This window comes from Rhinolophus hipposideros (genome assembly GCF_964194185.1).
Source record: "Rhinolophus hipposideros genome assembly, chromosome: 7".
Taxonomy (NCBI): Eukaryota; Metazoa; Chordata; class Mammalia; order Chiroptera; family Rhinolophidae; genus Rhinolophus; species Rhinolophus hipposideros.
In genome coordinates this window covers 27,814,542-27,834,637 of record NC_138053.1, presented here as the reverse complement: position 1 = coordinate 27,834,637, position 20,096 = coordinate 27,814,542, and positions in this window count along the sequence as shown.

Genomic DNA, 20,096 nt, shown 5'->3' with positions numbered 1-20,096 from the left:
GGAAGGAAATAGGACTGACTGAATTTTAAGCAAAAACCTTGGAATGACAAAAACAAATATGTTAAGGGCTGCCGAAGGGCGAGCCAAGAAATATAAAGGGAAAGACACACTCCTTGGTGTGGCTGCCAGAGGTGAAGATTGATGCCTTTGCATGTGTTACAAGAGAATTTGCATGTAATGCACTTCATATTTTTGCTTCTAACCACACCAGTTCTGGCTTACAGAGGAGTACTCTGATCCTAGACACGCATTGCCAGGCCTGGCAGGTAAGGGAAATGTATTCCTTCTGGACAGCCTGCCTGTAATTTGTGGTCACTATGAAATCACTTGTATTGTCTGTGGATTCCTTTGAGAGTGTGGGAAGGAAGATGACAGGAGCATCTCCTGAGGTCTGCAGGGTCCTCTTATCCCTGGAAGCGGGGCCTTAGAAGGTACAGGTCTACCCAGTACTATTTCAGGGATACCTGGAAGGCTCCTTTTGCCTGCTTCTACCAATTGCTCCCAGATGCTCAAAAATCTTTTAAATAAATACAATCTTTCGTCCCACTGTTAGAAAGAATTTCATATGAAGGTATAAATGACTGATATCGATTCTTTCCCAAAGATGGGTTTTGATAACAGAAAAGTAAGGAGGGAACATGGAGTTATTGGTTGCTGTAGTAGTGCCGTGGGGGAAGAGAGGGGATGCTGTATTGGGGGGATTGATGAAAAAAAGGGAGAGGTTGCGAAAAGGTCATCACTTCAGCATTTTCCAAAGGGCCAGTCTTATCCAAAAGTAATAAAATAGCTTTGCTGAGCTACATGGAGGTGTCATTTAGAATAATCTACCAGTTGAGAGATCTAATATATTTCACATTATTAACAACAATGTAGGTGGAACTCCCACCAAAACACCCTAAAAGCACTTGGCCTCCTCCAGCTCTGGCTTTCTGGGTTATTCAGTCTTTGGGTAAATCACAGTCCCAGTATCTGTCCAGCAGAGCTCACGGTTGAGCCTGAAGGCAGTGGTAGGAAATCATCAGAATCCCCTTAGACCTTTAACAAGTGAGGGATCCAAAGTATTCTTGATTAAAAAAATCTTTTCATCAAATATCTCAATTCTTCCTAAGCTAAGTTACAAATTTAATATGACCTCGATGAAAGTACTAACAGCACTTTTCTGGATCGAAACAAGCTGATTTTAAAGTTAATATGGAAAAGTAACCAAAGTAATCTAAGAAATTTCTGGAAAACAATTGTCCAGGGCAAGGAGTATTAGAGACCAGCTCTAGAAGATTTTAGAACATAATAAAAAGCCTCAATATTTAAATAGAGTGGTGCTGCCACATAAAAAGACAGAACCTTTGGAACAGACTAGAAATTACAGGAGAAGAATATATAGAGAATTTGGTATATGATAAAGATGGACTTTTTATACAGGGTGTTGGGATAACTGAATGATATGTACTAGAGGATAAAATTGGATGGATCCATACTTTACATTATACACTACGATTAATGATTTAAATCTGAAAAATGGGGAGTTTCTGTTAAGATGGCACAGTAGGTGAATGTTGTCCTTATGTTCTCATGACATCAAAATTACAACTAAACTACAGAAAAACCATCACTCCATCACTGAGAATCACCTAAATCTTGCTGAACCAAAGCCCTACAACTAATGACACACAGAATAAGCCACCTTGAGACTGGTAGGAGGGGCGGAGATGCAGAATGGGCTGGTCCCACACCCACATCTGACCATTAAAAATTGGGAGGGGTACCTCGGCTGTGAAGGTCCCCCTCCCTGGAGGAGCTAGGCATCCCAGCCCCTCCCCAGCCCAGGGTTCCAGTACTGGGGAGAGAAGTCCCCATAACCTGGTTGTGAAAACCAGCGGAGATTGTGATTGAGTGAGATGGAGGGAGGCTGGAGTCCCAGAAGCTCCTCTTAAAGGGATTATGCAAAGACATACTCATCATCAGAATCGCTGGCTCTGAGCTCTAGCCCTGTGGCAGCAGCTGGAGAGGCAGCAGGGACATATGGTGGGGAACTGAGTTGTCTGGCTTGGGAAGGGGGCTGGAGAGGCAGCTTTCTGAATGGAGGAACTGGTGGAGGCCATTGTTACTTTGTTGAGCCCTCCCCTCTTCACAGCATGCAGACACAGGTGGCTGCCCAACCTGAGTCTCTGCCATTCCTTCATCACACCCTGGCGATTCGAGACCCTGCTCTGTACAACTTACAGGCATATCCAAACTATTTCCAGTGGCTTACTCATATAAACTGCCTGCCTTGGCTTATGCTGCAGACTTTCCTATGGTCTCTCAAAGGTTCACAAAACACAGACAAGCAGCATCTGGCTTGAACGTGTCCTGTACCTCTAGCTTAACAGTCCTAAGCCTGGCACTAGCAGCAGCCAGCCTTGATTTGCAGCTTGGCCTCTTAAGGCAATTGTAAGCACAGCACTGGCGGTGGCCATCTGCAGATTGCTTTGTTGCTCGTGCCGGGTGGTCCTGGTGGGGCACGGGCTGTGGCTGAACTTGACCTGCAGCAGCAGGTCCCCTCCCAGGTGGCCCTGGGACTGGTGCCCCCAGTGGTCAGCTTCGAAATGAGCTGGAGCATGACCCAATCACCTCTAAGGACGACACACCCAAGGGGCAGATTGGGAGGCACCAGAATCCTTCTGTGGCAGATCCTGCTCTTTAGGGTCAGCCCCTGCACCACAACTCCTCCACTACAGTCAGAGACAGTCCTCACAACCAATAAGACTGAAAGTCAATCCCTCCCATTTATGTGCAAATAGTAACCAAACCTCAACTACAAGAGAAGGACACACACAACCCATACAAGGGACACACCTGGAGTACACAGCTCGAGTAACCAGGAAGACTGTGCCATTGAGCCCCACAGCACACCTACTATGTAAGGCCACTCGATTAAGACAAGGAGATATAGCAGACCTGCCAAATACATAGAAACAAACACAGGAACACAGCCAAAATGAGGATACCAACATGTCCCAAATGAAAGAACATAACAAAATGCCAGAAAAAGAACTAAACAAAATGGAGACAAGCAATCTACCAGATGCAGAGTTCCAAACACCAGTTATAAAGATGCTCAATGATCTCAGGGAGAGCTTCAAAAAAGAGATAGAAAACATAAAAAAGAAACAGTCAAAAATAAAGAACACAATAAAGGAAATAAAGAACACATTAGAGGGAATCAACAGATTAGATGAAGCAGAGGATCAAATCAACAATTTAGAAGATAAGGTAGCAGAAAACACCCAATCAGAATAACAACAACAACAAAAAAAAATCCAAAAAATTAAGGAGAGTTTAATGGGCCTCTGGAAGAACATCAAGCATTCCAAGATTCGTATCATAGGGTTACCAGAAGGAGAAGAGACAGAGCATGGAATTGGAAACCTACTTGAAGAAATAATGATGGAAAACTTCCCTAACCTGGCAAAGGAAATATATATACTAGCCCAGGAAGTGTAGAGTACCAAATAAGATGAACCCAATGAGGTCCACACCTAAACACATCATAATTATGAATGGATTAAATGCTCCAATTGAAAGACAGGGGGGCTAAACGGGTAAGACAACAAGACCCTTACATATGCTGCCTATGACAGACTCACTTCAGATCAAAAGACACACAGACTGATAGCAAAGGGATGGAAAAAGATATTTCATGAAAATATCATGAAATATTTCATGAAACAAACAAACAAAAGCTGGAGTAGCAATACTTATACCAAACAAAATAGACTTTAAAACAAAACTAACAAGGAACAAAGAAGGATCTAGTACTCCCACTTCTGGGTAGTTATCCAAAGAAACCCAAAATGCTTCTTTGAGGGGACATGCTCATACATATGTTGTTCAGTGAGCGTTATTTACAATACCCAGGATACGAAGGCAACCTCGGTGTCCCTGAATAGATGAATGGATAAAGAAGAGGTGGCATATATATGCAATGGAATATTACTCAGCCATAAAAAAGAAGGAAATCTTGCCATCTGTGACAACATAGATGGACCTAGAGAGTATTGTGCTAAGTGTAGTAAGTCAGACAGTGAAAGACAAATGTCATATGATTTCACTTATAAGTGGAATCTAAAGAACAAAAGAAACAAATGAAACAGAAACAAATTTATAGATACAGAAAACATTTTAATGATTGCCAGATGGGAGAGGTGTTGGGGATGGGCAAAAAGGGGAAGAGATTAAGACGTACGAATTGGTTGTTACACAGTAGTTATGAAGATGTAGGATATGGCATAAGCAATATAGTCAATAACATTATAATAACTATGTATGTTGTCAGATGGGTACTAGATTTTTGGGGGTGATTATTGGGAAGGAATTGGGAGGCAGGGTGAAAAAGGTGAAGGGATTAAGAAATACAAATTGGTAGTTACAAAATAGTCATGGCGATGTAAATCACAGGGAGTATAATCAATTATATGGTAACAATTATGTATCGTGCCAGGTGGGTACTAGTCAGGGGGATCACTTCCTAAATTATATAAATGTCTAACCACTATGCTACACACCTGAAATTAATATAAAATAATACTGAATATTAACTCTAATTGAAAAATTTAAAAAGGGGGGGATAATAGATAAAGAAGAAAAAGAGGTTCAAAGTTCCAGATATAAAACAAGTACAGCATAGGAAATGTAGCCAATAATATTGTGATAGTGTGGTACAGTGTCAGGTGGCCCTGGACTTACCGAGGTGATCACTTCTTTAGTATAGGAAATATAATCAATAACATAGTATTAAGTATGTATAGTGTCAAGTGGGTATTGTTAAATAACAATGATGTAACTAAAACTAATATAATATTTTATGTTAGCTATATTTCAATAAAAATATTTTTTAAAATGTGAAAAATGAAACCACAAACGTACTAGAAGAAAACCTAGGAGAATTCTTTTATAATTTTGGTATAGGAAAGGCCTTTCTAACTGTGACTAAAAATTCAGAATCCAGGAAGGAAAAGATTGATAAATTCAGCAACATTTAAAGAAAGTGAAACCATTTCCATGCAAAAGCAGCTTAAAGAAACTCAAAGAGAAAAAATAATTGCAACTCATATATATACTAAGTCCTAATTTTTCTATATAAAGATACCTTGGGAAAGAAAAAAGTGGTCTAACAATCCAAAATAGAAAAATGAACAAACAACATGAGCAAACAGTTTGTAGAAAAAGGAACACAAATGCCAAACATGTATGAAGATTACAAGTATCACTCATTACAAGAGAAAACAAAATTAAAACTGCACAGAGAAGGCATTTTTTCTCCCCATGAGACTGACAACCCAAAAGTCAGACAATATATTTTGTTGGTGAGGCAGGAAATAGGGAGCTCATATTCAGTGCTGGTCAAGGAGCAAAATGGTAAACGCTAGAGGTAGGTAATTTGACAGTGTCCTTCAAAATAACAATGCATCTGCCAGATTTCCACTGTTAACCATGACAGAGTAAGAAAAACTAAATGTACTCTCTCATTTTAACAACAAAAAGAAATATTTGAAGCAAAAATTTTTAGACACTGGCTAATAAACAGCACAAGATAGTTATGATGGTTAATTTTATGTGTGAACCTGACTAGTCATGGGGTGCCCAGATATTTGGTGGAACATTTTGGAGGTGCCTGTGAGGGTGTTTCTGAATGTGATTCACATTTGAATCAGTTGAGTGAATAAAGCACATTGCCTTCCTACTGTGGGTGGGCCTCATCCGATAGGTTGAACTCCTGAATAGAACAAAAAGCCTCCTGTGCATAAGAGGGAACTCCTCTTTCCGGACTTCCTTCCAGGTGGGACGTTGGGCTTTTCTTCTTCTTCTTCTTCTTTTTCTTCTTCTTCTTCTTCTTTTTTTTTTTTTTTCCTATTTTCAGACTGGAATGAAATCTTGGCTCTTCCTGGATCTCAAGCCTGCTGGCCTTCAGACTAGAATTATACCATCTGCTCTCCTGGGTTTCCTCCAGCTTGCCCACTGCAGATCTTGGGGTTTGTGAGCCTTCATAATCATGCAAGCCAATTCCTTATAATAAATCTGTCTTTATGTATATAGCTCCTGTTGGTTCTGCTTCTTTGGAGAATCCTCAGGTGAGCCTTGCCTATGGTTGCCACAGCCTGCTGCCTGGAGACTCGTTTACAGTCTAAAGAGGGGGATCTCAAAGAGCCTGCATTCTTGCTAAGCTGTGGAGACAGAGTTCAGAATTCAGAGAAACCAAGGAGGCTAGGCTATACAGGACAAACTACCAGAGAGGTAACAGCTCTTGGAGAGAAAGCTTCAAAGATTGCAGTGTTCCCCTTGAGTCTTCGCGTACGGACTCTCTTGATCCATGAGTTGGTCTCAATTCTAGGCGCCTCTCATAATGCAAGCATCCTTATAGACTGTGATTCTTGACTTTAAAGACTCATCTTCCAAATAACAGGGCCTCTAAGCCCCAACCCACTACTTCATTTGGTGCATAACTCGAGAAACAATGGTCTATTCTTAAGAAAAATTGTGTTGGACTCAATGGAAGATGTGGTTGTTTCCAGCACGATTCCTTTCTAAGAGATTTTCAGAAGCTATTCTGTCCATCTGCTATTTTCACCTGGTATTGACTTCATCTCTGTGCAAAACGCAAATTAAGTAAAATGGCAAGAGTACTAGATTTTGAGTCAGGAGACTTGTTGCAGGCTTTAGTCTGTCACATAACCTCTCTGGGTTTGTTCTCATCTTCATAAAGGAAGTTGCTCAATTACATGATTTCTAAAGCCCCTGGAGTTCTAGAATTCTATGAAAATTTCTGATAATACCTCACAGTCTAAGGAATTTGCAACATTCTAAGATAAGACATAATTGGACTAGTTCTAAAATATAAACGTATGCTACTTAAATTTACAATGATATTTAATTAATTCTCATTTTCCACTGTCAAAAACCTCAATGGAATAATTGTCTTTGCAAGTCATGCAGCGCTTTGGTGCCCGGGTTGGACACTCTGGATTCCAATTTGTTCTCATAGCAGCAGGAAAAAATCCTTGGAAGGCAGCAGTGCTTTATTCACTAGAGAAAAAGACAGTGCACAGTCATATGCTACTTAAGGATGGGGGTACATCCTGAGAAATGCATTATTAGGCAATTCTGTCATGTGAACAACATAGAGTACACTAACACAAACCTAGAGTGTATACCTATTACTGTAATTGCATGACCCTCCTTTTATAGATCTGGCAGCACAGTAGCACAGTAAGTTTGTTTACACCAGCATCACCACAAACACGTCAGTAATGCATTGCATCATGACGTTCAGACAGCTATGACATCACTAGGTAATAGGAATTTTTTAGCTCCATTATAATCTTATGGAACCCTCATCATATATATGCAGTCCATTTTTGACCGAAACATCGTTATGTGGTGCATGACTATAGTTTCCACAGGAAAAGCTACCTTCATCCTCCTCTCAGAAAAGCCCTCCCAGAAGAGCTGTGACACCAGGTGCTGGCTAAGTGCCATGGGAAGGATTTAGCCCAATGGATGAATTTTGTTTCTTCGGCTGCCTCAAACAGGTGGATCCATCTGAAGCAAATGTTACGAATTGGACTTTTTCATATAGCCTTGTTGAAAGAACCAGTGCCCCTAGGCTCCCCCTAGCCACCAGGGAACGTCTGACTTAACCACAGTTTTAAGCATCTCTCAATGGAAGCTGACCTTCAAACATAAACCTGAGTCGTTGGGGGCACTGAGTGGATTTGTGACCCTCCCTAGAGGCAGTTGGCTCCAAACCCCAGGAATGTGTTATATGAAAAAATAAATGCCTTTTTTTTTTTTTTTACCATCTGTGAATGAAAAACATTCTTCATAAGTTTAACTGTTTCAAATTGCCATATGTCACATACACACACAGACACACACACACACGCCTGTTTTGGTGCTGAGATCAAGTTGGTACTATAGGCTTTAGACTCCTCTTCCAACCCTCTGCTTTTTCTTTCAAGGAGGCTATAGGTAAAAAGCTTCCAGGTTTGGACCCACCCAGAAACAGAGCAATTTTAATCTCAGTGGGAGTGCTGTGGCTGACTTTTCTGGAATTTCAGCCATCTGCTGTAATACTCACCGCCCCTCCCCCCCAGTTCAACCATTCACTTAAACTGCCCCCATGCTGCTACAGAATCATAAACATCTGAGGCCAACACTTTATGTAGTTTTATTTTATGAGAGGGGTGGATGGGTAGAGAGAAAGGGGAGAAGAAACTGAAAAAAACCTTCGGAATTCAACTGTCCCTCATTAACTCTGAATAAGACAACTAATTGGCTTCTCTCAAAGACTTTTTGTCTGGTTGTTTGCTTGAATCAGTTTTTCTGGAAAAACTAACAAACCAGAGCTTTTATTATTATCTAAAGTCCATCATTCACCTCTCAAAGCCATGAGAAAATAAAGGCAAAATCCTTAACAGTACCCACTGTAGGGCCTCCTTTGGTCTGATCCTACTATGGTAACTAGTAATTGTCAGCAAGCAAGGTGCTAACCCATCGCAGCCATTATTTTCTAACTCTAAAAGGAAACTCTCTTATGAAGGACCTTTGTGATCAACACACAGGTATTGCCAAATAAATCCTTTTACAGAAAGTGGTGGGTACTGATGTTTGTCTTCCCAGATCAAGCCCCTTCCTAACTCACAGCACAAATGCTTCTTTGCCCTGGAGGGTTGAGAGTGATTCCATTCCCCCTGGATAGGGTTTTCATGTAGTCATGCTCACGTGACCCAATTCTAGGCAGAGATGTAAGAGACTTGGGGCTTCTGGAACAAGCTGTTTCGGAAGACATAGCTAATGTTTATTAATGTCTGGTTCTCCTCTACATCTGGACACATGGCATTGTGCCTTCCTCCCCCAACTGAAGTGAGGCAGGGCCATGTAGAGTTTTGGCCAGTGAAATCTAATGGTACATGTATCACTTATATGTAACATGTTACATGTACCACTTACATGTAACATGCATCACTTCAGGCCAAACGATTTAACAGCAAAAGCCAGATATTCCAGCCTCCGCTTCCCTTGTCACCACTAAATCTGAAGTTTTTTTAAGATGAGAGCCTCAATCAGTCTGGGTCCTTACGGTGAGCCAGCTATGGGACATGAGCAAGCAATGTGCTTGTATAGTTTTAAGTCACTAAGATTTAGAGGTTTATTTGTTACCCCAGTGTAATCTATTCTGTCATGACCATACAGTTTTTCTTGCTCTTGAGAAATAGACATAATATCAAGAAGGAATAGCCCCATTTCTTACCCTGGAGACTATTACATGATGATATGACACTTGGGGCTGCTGTTGTCATCTTGCAACCACAAGGGGACAAACTGTGGATCAACTCAAGTCAGAGGAGGAGCCAACATATAAAAACAGAGAAACTGGGCCCTTGATAGTATCATTAAACCACAAAATTAAGCCTGGAAGAGTCTGTCACCAGACTTCTTATGCAAGGTAATAAATATCTCATTTTTATGTCACTTTCAGTAAGATTTGCTCTTATTTGCAGTCAAAAGCATCCTAATTGTTACAGTGCAGAAGAAGTTATCTGCCTTTCTCCTTCTCTCTGGATTTTTCTTTGTCTCCATCTATCTATCTATCCATCCACCCATCTATCCATCCACTGATCCATTCATGTGACCAAAAATACTAACACTTACTTTTCAGGCTATGTCTACCACAGGAAACAGAACAAAAGACCCCATAGTTTTAACTAAAGCCATTAACCGATTTCCTGGAGCTCTGGCTCCATCAATCCCGCCGGTGATTAGTGATGCCGCCTCATCACTGACCACCTCCAGGAGGCCACACTGACTCTGTTAAGTCACACTGCTGCAAATGCAGGCTCATCTGAGCTACAAGACCTCTTTGTTTGCTACTTCCAGTTTTTAAATTTAGTCCTACAAATATGTGTATAAGTTCTACATTAGGTACTGCAGTGACCACAGGAAACGAAGCATAGTCACTGCCCTGAAGAAGAGACAGGACAGTTGGGCGGACGGTGAGACAGACAAATCAAAAGACCACATGAATACAGGGCCGGCCACTGTGACCTGCAGACCCCCTGCAGGTTCTTATGACGTTCTCTCTGGATACCACTCTGCCCACCACATCTGCCCAATGCTGGTCACTCATGTCAGCAGCTGTGCCTGTCTCCTAAGCTCCAAACCTTCACAGTCAAGGATCCGTCAAGCCGTGAAAGTAGCTGCTCTGTGAGGTCTAGACTGATGCCCAGAGGGGGGTTAGAGTTTTTCTTTAACTTCCCACTTGCCATATTGGAGCCCTGCTTTGCCCACCTTTAACTAGTGATTGTTTTCAGACAGTCCCTTACCTGTAACGTGGCTCCCTACGCATCTATCTCAGAATTGGAAGGCGATCTTCAGTTTCATTCCTTGATGCCTGGCTCTGAGAGCAAGGATCCTTTTAAAGCTTGAAATGGAAAGAAACCATCCAGAAACAGATGCTTACATGGCATGTTGGTTCAAGATTTTTTTAGGGAATAATGGCTGTGAATGGAAGGCAGAGAAGGCAGGATTAGGCAGAAAAAACAAGTGAAACTATAATACAAGACCAACCAACTCAGCCAACCCAGTGTGAGAACAGCCCAGCACAGTAAACCGAATGGTCAGGCCTTTATACTGATCTGTCTCCATCACTCACCAAATGAGAGCTGCCCCAGCAAGTGTGACCTCTACAGCTGAGGCAGACCATGACAAAGGTGACAGCTGAAGCTGTGTCCAATGTGATCCCCACAGCTGGATGGTGTTTTTCCAGAGGCGTTCTGGGAGGCACTTCTCATGTTCCACTATAGTCCACCCTTTGGGCTGCTTGGATCAACTTCTCCATATATGTTCAGGGGGAAGCTCCTCCAGGACTCCCGTGGGCTTGTTTTAGAAAAGGGAAATCTGCAAACAGTAGTGTGATCGCAGATAGATCATGTCCCTCTTATGATGGATCGTTAATGGGCCTACCCAACCTTCTGATGTGTCTAACGAGACCGAAACCCTGATGGGCAGTGCAGGCTGCCTGGTTACTAAATGTCCTGTGCTTAGGTGACCAGTTGTCCCAGTTTGCACAGGACTGACGGGTTCCCATGATGAGAGACTTCCAGTGCTAAAACTGAAAAGTTGGGCAAGTCTTGGGTAAACTGGGATGTGCTGGTCATCCTATCCATGGTAAGACATTCTGTCTCTATGTTAGAAGTTGTATTCCAAAAGCTGTTTAATTCTCCACTAAAGATAACATGGCTTTGTTCCAGGACTCCAGGAAGCTTCACTGTTGTTCTCCCACTGGGATTTGCCACATATTCTTTGAACACATCCACCCAGACATTCTTATTCCACGTGTCAAGGTCCCAGCTTTCTCAGCCAGGGCCATGACTTTGGGTTAACAGACTTGTCCCGGTTGGTTGAGCCCCTCTGACCTGAAGTCCTGGGCTTGGTCCTCGGTTTGCTGTGCTCTCCAGCCAGAGAAGATGAGCGCTTCACTGCACGCGAGCAAAGAGGCTTCCATCCCTGGCCTTCAGTTTTCTGTGACTCATCTTCAGGTGTTCATGCTCTTTCCGTGCAGTAGCAACAGTACTTAGCAACAGCCATTTAGTCCCATAATCTTCAGGTCTACTTCTTCATAAGTTTCAGGTGCCTTATATACTGTCTTATTGTATGTAGTACATTCCCCGCTATGAACACACCATCCCAACTCACCACTGAGGACGGTTTTAGCCATAGGACCACCACTTGCTGCCAGAACACGCTCTCCTTGCCAACCAGGCCGTGAGGGACTTGACTTTCAAACTCCATCTTATCTCATTTCTCAGACTTGTCTCAGTACCAGCGGTTGCAGGGGTGACTCTTCAGAAGAAGTCACTGACACTTTGGGGAGCAAGATATGTATTCGGAATTTAATACCTATAAAGGCAAGGGGGAAGAGACAGGACTGGTCCACAGAAGAAGGTGATCCGTGATGCCGGCCTGACAAAGCTTTGGCTAACGTGGCGAAGCGCTCTGGAAAGAGTGTTGTCTGTGGTCGACGGCGGGCGGCCCTGGAAGAACACGAGGGGTCCAGTGGCTTCTGCAGCGGAGGCTGACGCTGAAGGAACCGACTGCGGGAGGCTGGCTGCTAACTGCATTCACACCCTGCGGCCCGTCAGGGAGGCCGCATCACGCGGGACCTGCACCGCGCACATCCTTGGGCGGCACCTGCTCAGCGCACGTTGGAGTGCGTCATCCGCACGTGCACGTCCTGGTGCGTCATCTGCACCGCGCACGTCCTGGTGCGTCATCCGCACGTGCACGTCCTGGTGCGTCATCCGCACGTGCACGTCCTGGTGCGTCATCCGCACGTGCACGTCCTGGTGCGTCGTCCGCACCGCGCATGTCTGCGTCCAGCACCTCGTTGTGCTCGGGCAACTTAAGAGACTTCATGACACAGGGCCCGAGGGGCGCCCAGGCCGAGCCGCACTGACGTTCCTGGCTCCTGGAGTCTACAGACTGAGCCCTTTATTTTCCCACTGGAGAAGGAGGGGGCAGATTGTGGGAAGGATCAGAGAATAACTATGGATTAATTAGAAAGTTAAAAAGAAAAAAATGCACCCAGCAGTCTGAGGAAAAGAAAAAAAACAAAAGCTTTTCCTTCTCCAGATACCCTCTTTCATTGTCGTTCCTTCTCCACCTTTTCCAGTTCAAGACCCAGAAGAAAAACATCTGGGCTAGGAATTTCCTTCAAGTCTCCTGGAAAAGCATCAGACACGTCTGTATGAACCTTTCTTCCAGATTTCTGCCAGAAATGTCCAAATGATGTTTGCTCTTCCTTGTACTTAGAAGTCCAAACAGGAAAAGAAAAATCTTTTATCTTGTTCCACAGATGCCCCTGGTCCCATGTCCCACCCTTTCCCCAGCGGCCGTGCCCTCCCCACACGGGCCGTCCCGCAGAGAAACGACCCAGGGCACTAGCCCTCGCGTGTGACCAGCTGTGACAATGGAGTGAGACCACCTTCTACAGGTCTGCGACAGTGCGTGCTTTAAAAAGTTAAGAACAATTGAAAGTACAAGTATTACTCTGAAAACGCGCCCTAATTAATAAATGCTCTACATTTTTATGTGGGAATGTTTAATATTTAATTTTTCAATAATTTTATCATTTATAATTTATTAAATTTATTTTGTGGCTTGTATTTATTAAAAATTGATATACTTCCTGTTTCTGTTACTCCAATGTTAGATTATTTTTATGGGAAATGAAAAAAAAAGTTGATGCTTGTAAGTCATTGGACTCTTTTTTTTCTTTTTTTAAAGCCTCAGTTGCATGGTGTTAAGACTCCAATATCCTAGGCCTCCTTTATGGTCTCTCTCCCAACGTTTTCTCCATGACGATTGCCTTTGTGTAGATCAGGGGGTCAGCCACCCTTTAGAAGTGGACTGAGATGGTCAGCTTTCTTCTCCGATGAGCGGGGAGTAGAGGTTATGGCAGTGCTAAATTTCATGGCATAGGAATGGCACAGGCTTATAGCCAAAATGGTCTAAATGCCCTTAAAAATTCAGTGTGAAGATGGGTTGAGTCCAGGATTGCTGGCCCTTGGGGATTGACAGATCAAGTGTGTTCAGTTTCCAGTCAGGTAATATAAAAGAAGGGAGGCAGCTGGCAGAGAATACTAGAAGTGGAGTTGGTGGTAAATGTCTCAACCATTCAAAACCAAATGTTTTCAAAGAGACAGAACATGTCTGATGTCTGTAGTCTGGATTTTGCAAGTTTGTAGCCTCTGCAAAGGAGCCCTTAAGACTTAAATGGAAGTCTGAATACAGGGCCATATGGCCTCCTAGTTGGAGTGAATGCTATTCTTAAACTCCTTTCATACTGCGGATTTTAGGCAGCTTGAGTTGTGATTAATTTAACGTCAGGAGAACACGTGTATGTTAAGTGGACTGGGATACTGGTATATATCTGGAAGCACACAGCAAGTCTAGTTCATTCAGTGCACACATGTTTATTGAGTATTTACTGTGGGAGGTGCCCATGAGGTCAGATAAAAAGAGAGGTGCAAGGGGTGAGAAGAGCATATCAATGAGAATTGGCAGCATGAACAGGGGTGAAGCATGACCTTTGATATTTTGTTAGTCACCAAAAGTCTGAATAAAAGCCCATCCAACAAGTCTGTGAACTGTTTAAAAATATGATATAAAATCATTAATGCCAAAATCTACCACTGATCACATTTGACATTTTTTATGACAACTCGTGAACATGTTTTCTCACCCATTAGAACCGAGGGACGAATTCACATCTGTTTTATCTTTATTTCCCAGCATTCGGCACAGTGCTTTGCTCAAAGTAACTCCCATAAAGATAGGCCAAATGAATTTAAACCTAGACCATCCCTAGCTTGCAAGCCATAGGAAGATGGGTTGGATATATTTTTCATCAATGTATCTTCCAAGGAACTTAGACTAGTGCTTTGCACTGAAGGTGCTGAATAAATGCTGATTCAGTTGAAGAGAAACCTCTGATACCCAATTCTTTTTCTGACCTCAGCCTCCCCCAGTGCCCTTCTTCTAACCTGGCAATGCTGAGTTGGGTCTCCTTTAGTGCCAGACACAGCTAGCTCCTGTAATCTAGCTGCTGAGTTTATGTAACATTTTGATATAATGCATTAAAACATTTCCTTAGCCAAATGTTTTACACAACATAAAATATTTTCCTATGCTAATGTTTCTTTTATTGAGTTTTTTTTACAAAAAAAATTATCACACATTCTACAGATATTCAGCAACACTTACTCAACTGAAACATAAAATAAAATTACTGAAACGCCAAATTCATTCTCTCAAATTAACTGAAAATAACTGATTGTTAGTGAGAAATAAATTCCACAAGGTAAATGGCAGCACAGCCCTTGCCTAGGGTTCTCTTCCATCAAACGCCACATTAGTGGGGCACTTTACGGGTGGGTCAGCTTTTCTGTCCCTTTACCTGCTGACTTAGCAATCAGGTTGGAGACCAGAGCATTCCAAGTTTAAGTTCATAGAAGAGTGCTTATGTTGTAGACCCAGGAGTCCCAAAGCAGACCGACACTACAACACCTCACAGCCCCACATTAATGAAAGCAAGAAGGACATATAGACTCAGAAGAGCTACTGAGTTGAGAGACACATCCTGCCAGAAGAAACTGGAAGTGGCCTCAACCTGGGGAAGGACCATAGCCTGGGATAAAGGTGACATGGAGATGTCAGAGGAGAGTGGATATTAAAGGTCTGGGCATGGAGGTGAGTGCGTAAGAAGGAGGAAGTGTAGGAAGGATATCAGGTAGGAAATCAGTGATGGGAAGTCATGTGAGGCCCCTCTGTGCTGGGAAGTGAGGCCACAGCAGTGTACCGTGCTCAGGGAAGATTGGAATGACCCTGCAAAACTCAACTCTTTATACTTCCAGTTGCAACTCATAATGACACCTATTTGGTTTCCCTGTGCGCCATAGGCAAAGGGCCAAGTAGCCTTGACCCTGGCTAATAGGGTGACTATCACTCATGTATATAAGCATCATAATGACCTTTGAAAGCATGATTTTATTTTCACTCCTAGTTGACAGATGAGGAGACGAAGGGCCAGAAAATATTAAATAGCTTGTAAAATGTCCTCCACAGAGAGGGTAAGTCCCAGGACTGGAATTCGGGTCCTCTGACCACCCATCCACTGGTTTTCTCCCTTGTTTCCTTTCCATCTCTGTTCAAGTTTCACCCTGTCAGTGAAGGTTTTCCTGATCACTACTTATAAGTAGGAATCCTCACTCCAAATCAACACCCCCTTTCCCCTTTCTGTACCCTAACACTTAAACACCATTAGAAACATGACATACTTGTCTGCTTGTTTATCGATCTCTTCCCCTCCCCACATTATAATGTAAGCTCAATGAGAGCAGCATTTGTCTGTTATTTTCACTGCTGTATCCTCCAAACCCAGAACTGAGCCTGGTATATTACCTTTGTCTAATCTTATTTGATATGTGTGGACCAAGACTTCTGAATTATCAGGGGATCTTGTTCAAAAGCAGATTCTGATGCCTGGGGTAGGACCTGTGAGCTGGTGTTGCTGCCCTGGGGACCATGCAATAGGACATTTGGTCTTCTTTTAGTTTTGATTTGGTGGTGGGTTGAGTTGGCTTTAGAGGAGGGCAAGGCAGAGCCAGAATGGAGGGGAACAGCTAAAAAGAATCTCTTCTAGGTAATCTCCTATCCTCAGTAATTCCTCTTTGATCTCATGTGCATCTTGAAAGTGTAACATTTCTAAATTGTACTTACGAACTTCTGTCTCATAGATCTTCTAACTCACGTCCATCAGGCCTCCCTCACGAACACTTTAAGAGCAGCACTGCAGTTGAAAACCTGGTTCAGTTCCCAAGCATACCTTAAAACAGAAAAGCCTCAAAGGCTGCAGCTGAAGGAATCAACTCTCCCACACAGGGATTTTCTTTAGGATCTGTTTGACAAACACGTATGTTTCTTACTTTGAGGCAAGCCATGTCAGCAGTTTAATTTAAGACATCAAATGAGAAACAATCTGTCTGGTGTAACCTTTTGCTAGTGAAATGAACAGCCTCTGAGCCAGTTCCCAGAGAACACTCTCATTATCCTGGTCTCCGTGACACGGGACACATTGTCTCTTTTCTTGACTTGACCTTAACACATCACTGATGCAAAACATATTTCTAGTTTGAAAAATAATCATTTAGAAAATAAAACCATTTCATCATCTCAGCCATAGTCCTGAGCCTCAGCACTGTTGAAAATGTGTTTTATTTGAGTTGTACCACTGACTAGACCTAGCCTCTTAAAAATTTAAGGAAATATTTATAAGCAGAGAGGTACCCGGCAAAAATGTATTCTTTCCATTCACAACATAAAGTCAAGAGGCTAAGATCAATGGGAACATGGAGTCTTTGATTTTGGTCACAATATGTTCTTGGAAACTAAGGGACAAAGGGAGTTTTGTTTATAAGACTCATGATCACATTAAAGAAAAAATTACATATAATCTCCCTAATGCTTGAAAATAGCAAAAATGTGTTTCAGTGGAATGGGGGGAAGGAAAATTAAGGACAGTTTAAGGAAACATTTTCAAAGATGAGGAAACTATGGCCTGGAGAGGGAGACTTACTCAAAAATATATGGCCATAGTTGGAAGAGGTAGGACTAGAATTCAGGTCTCCTGGTTTGCAGGCCAATGACCTCTCCACCTCACCTACTTTCTTCGCTGATAAAAATCCTATACAATGGATATACTTGTACTTATTGGTACACTTCTTACATGAGGGCCTCATTGCACTCATATCAGCCTGGATTAGCATCAACCATGACTAACAGTCCTCACTGGCTAGAACAAATAAACATATATGTCTCATTCACTTAAAAGCCTAGTGGTAGGCAGACCTGGTGTAGTAGCTCTGTAGAAACTAGGATCCCACTCTTCTTTTAAATTTTTTGCTTCATCTTTCCATTTTCAATTAATGATTCAAGATGGATGATGCAATTTCAACCATTTTGTCCACACCACATGCTGGAAGATGAGAATCAAGATAGAGGGGGAAAGGGCTTTTCTTCTGCTGTCTCTCTTTTAAGGAGACGTCCATAAATTTCCTCCTAACAATTTACATTTATATCTCACTAGCCAGAACTTATATTGCCACAAGGAAGACTGAGAACCGTGCAATGTGACTCTACATCAAATTGGGACTTTATTCCTGAGGAAGGAATAAAATGTGAGTATTGGGAGGCAATGAGCTGTCTCTGTCACTGCACTAAATGTTTCTGCAGCTCTAGCAGCACTCCTCTGGTATGTCTACATGTGTTCTCTTTAAAACCAACATATTCTTTGGAGTTCTGGTGCTGGTAGTGGTAAAACAGCTTGTATTGGACTAACCCTCCCATACATAATAATGAAACTCTGGGGAAAAAACAACAAAAAAAATCCCTCTTGATGTCACCGCAGAACAACCAAAAGTGGGCAGCTAAGAATTCAACCAATTAAAGAAGGAATCCACAGTCCTTGGGTAAGATCCACTTTTATATGGCTTTTCACTTGGGAGCACTCTCCCATCTACATGGTCCCAGGGAAGGTTAGAACCTGTGCAGAAAGCTGCAGTCTATAGACTTGGAGGGTCAGAGAAGAGTTAGAGAGGTGGAAAATTGAGTGGGGGAAGCCTGGAAATGACAGAGGCCCGGCAGACTCTACATAGAACTCTCTACTAATCCTTGGGTGTCTCCTGTTCTCAGCACAAGTGGGGAAGATTTTTCATACAGAGCCCAGTGAAAGCAATAACTGGAAGGCTAAAAAGAGGAAAAAGATATTTCAACTCTGTCAACACAGGCAAGAAAGAATTAGGAGTTTAAGTCTCTCCAAGTTAGAGGGACTTGGCTATCATGTTTTCGAATATTTTTCTCCCCCATTCTTTTCTTCCTCTGTCTGGGATTTCAATTGCACATATATTAGGCCCCTTGTTGTACTACAGGCTCCTGAAGCTTTGTTCTCCCTCCCCTAACCCCAACTTTTTTTTCTTCAGATTAAATAATTTTTCTTGCTATATATATTCACATCCACTGACTCTTCTGCCAATTTACATTTGCTCTTAAGCCCATATTCAATGGATTTTCTATTTCAGATATTACACTTTTGAGTTCCAGAATTTCCATTTTTTAAATATAGCTTCCATTTCTTTGCTGAGATTCCCCATCTGTTCACTCATTATGACCATTTTTTCTTCCAAATACTTGGGCTTATTTACAATAGTTCCTTTAAAGTCCTTGTCTGCTAATTACAATATCTGGATTATATCAGTTCTATGTCAACTGATTTTTTTTCCTTGAACATGAGTTGGATTTTCCTTTTCCTTCACATATCTATTTGTTTTTTATTGTACACAGGACATTGCAGATGATATGTTGTAAGATTCTGGCTTCTGTTATATTTTATCAATTTTTCACTTTTTTCCATTAGGAAGTTAGATTATTAGCTGATGACCTTTAATTTGTGGAGGCTTGTTTGGAGACAAAATCACTAGTAGCAGAATGGAAAAGGTGTATCATGATAGATCCTAGAAAAATTTAAAGATAACAAGGGATTATGAACAACTTCATGCCAATATATTCTATAACTCTGAGGCAATGAAAACAATTTTTTGTGTTGTTCTGATACAAAAACAAACAAAACACCCAAAGAGAAAACCTTCCCACAGAAAAATTTGAGGCCATGTTATTTCACTGGGGTAATTCTCTAAAACATTTAAGAAATAAATAATACCAATTTTACATAAGCTCTTTCAGAAAATAAATGAATATTAGGAGGTCATAGTATAACAACCAAATAAATGAGGAATCTACATGATCACATCAATTGATTTTAAAAAATACTAAAAAGAAGTTCTTCAGGATGAAGAAAAATAGCATCAGAAAAAACTTAATAAATATGAAGGAATGAAGACTACTAGCAATGGTAAATATGAGGGTAGATATTATAAGATTAGGAAAAACATTTGACAAAGTTCAACATCCACTTGTAATGAAAAAAACTCAGCAAACTGAAAACACAAGTAAATATTTTCAATCTTATGAAGAGCATCTACAAAACCCTACACCTGAACCAAACTTAACTGTGAAAGAATAAATGCTTTCCCACTAATCTCACGAGCAAGGAGGTCAGCTCTCACTGTGTCTATTCAATATTGTACTGGAGGTGATAGCCAGTGTGATAAATCAAGTAAATGAAATAAGAGGCATACAGATTGGAAATAAATAAACACTACCCTTATTATTGTGTATTTCTTGGATAAAAAAATCCTAGAAATCTGCAAAACAACTATTAAGAACTATGAAGTGAATGTTGCAAGTTTGCAGAGTAAAAAGACAATACATCAAAATAATTGCACTTCTATATACTAGCAACAAACAATTTAAAAGTGAAAAAAATTAAATTACATTCATAGTAGATCAAAGTGCATACGATACACAGGGATAAATTTAATAAAATCAGTACAAGACCTCTATTCTAAAAGCTACAAAACATTGTTGATAGTAATTAAAGAAGA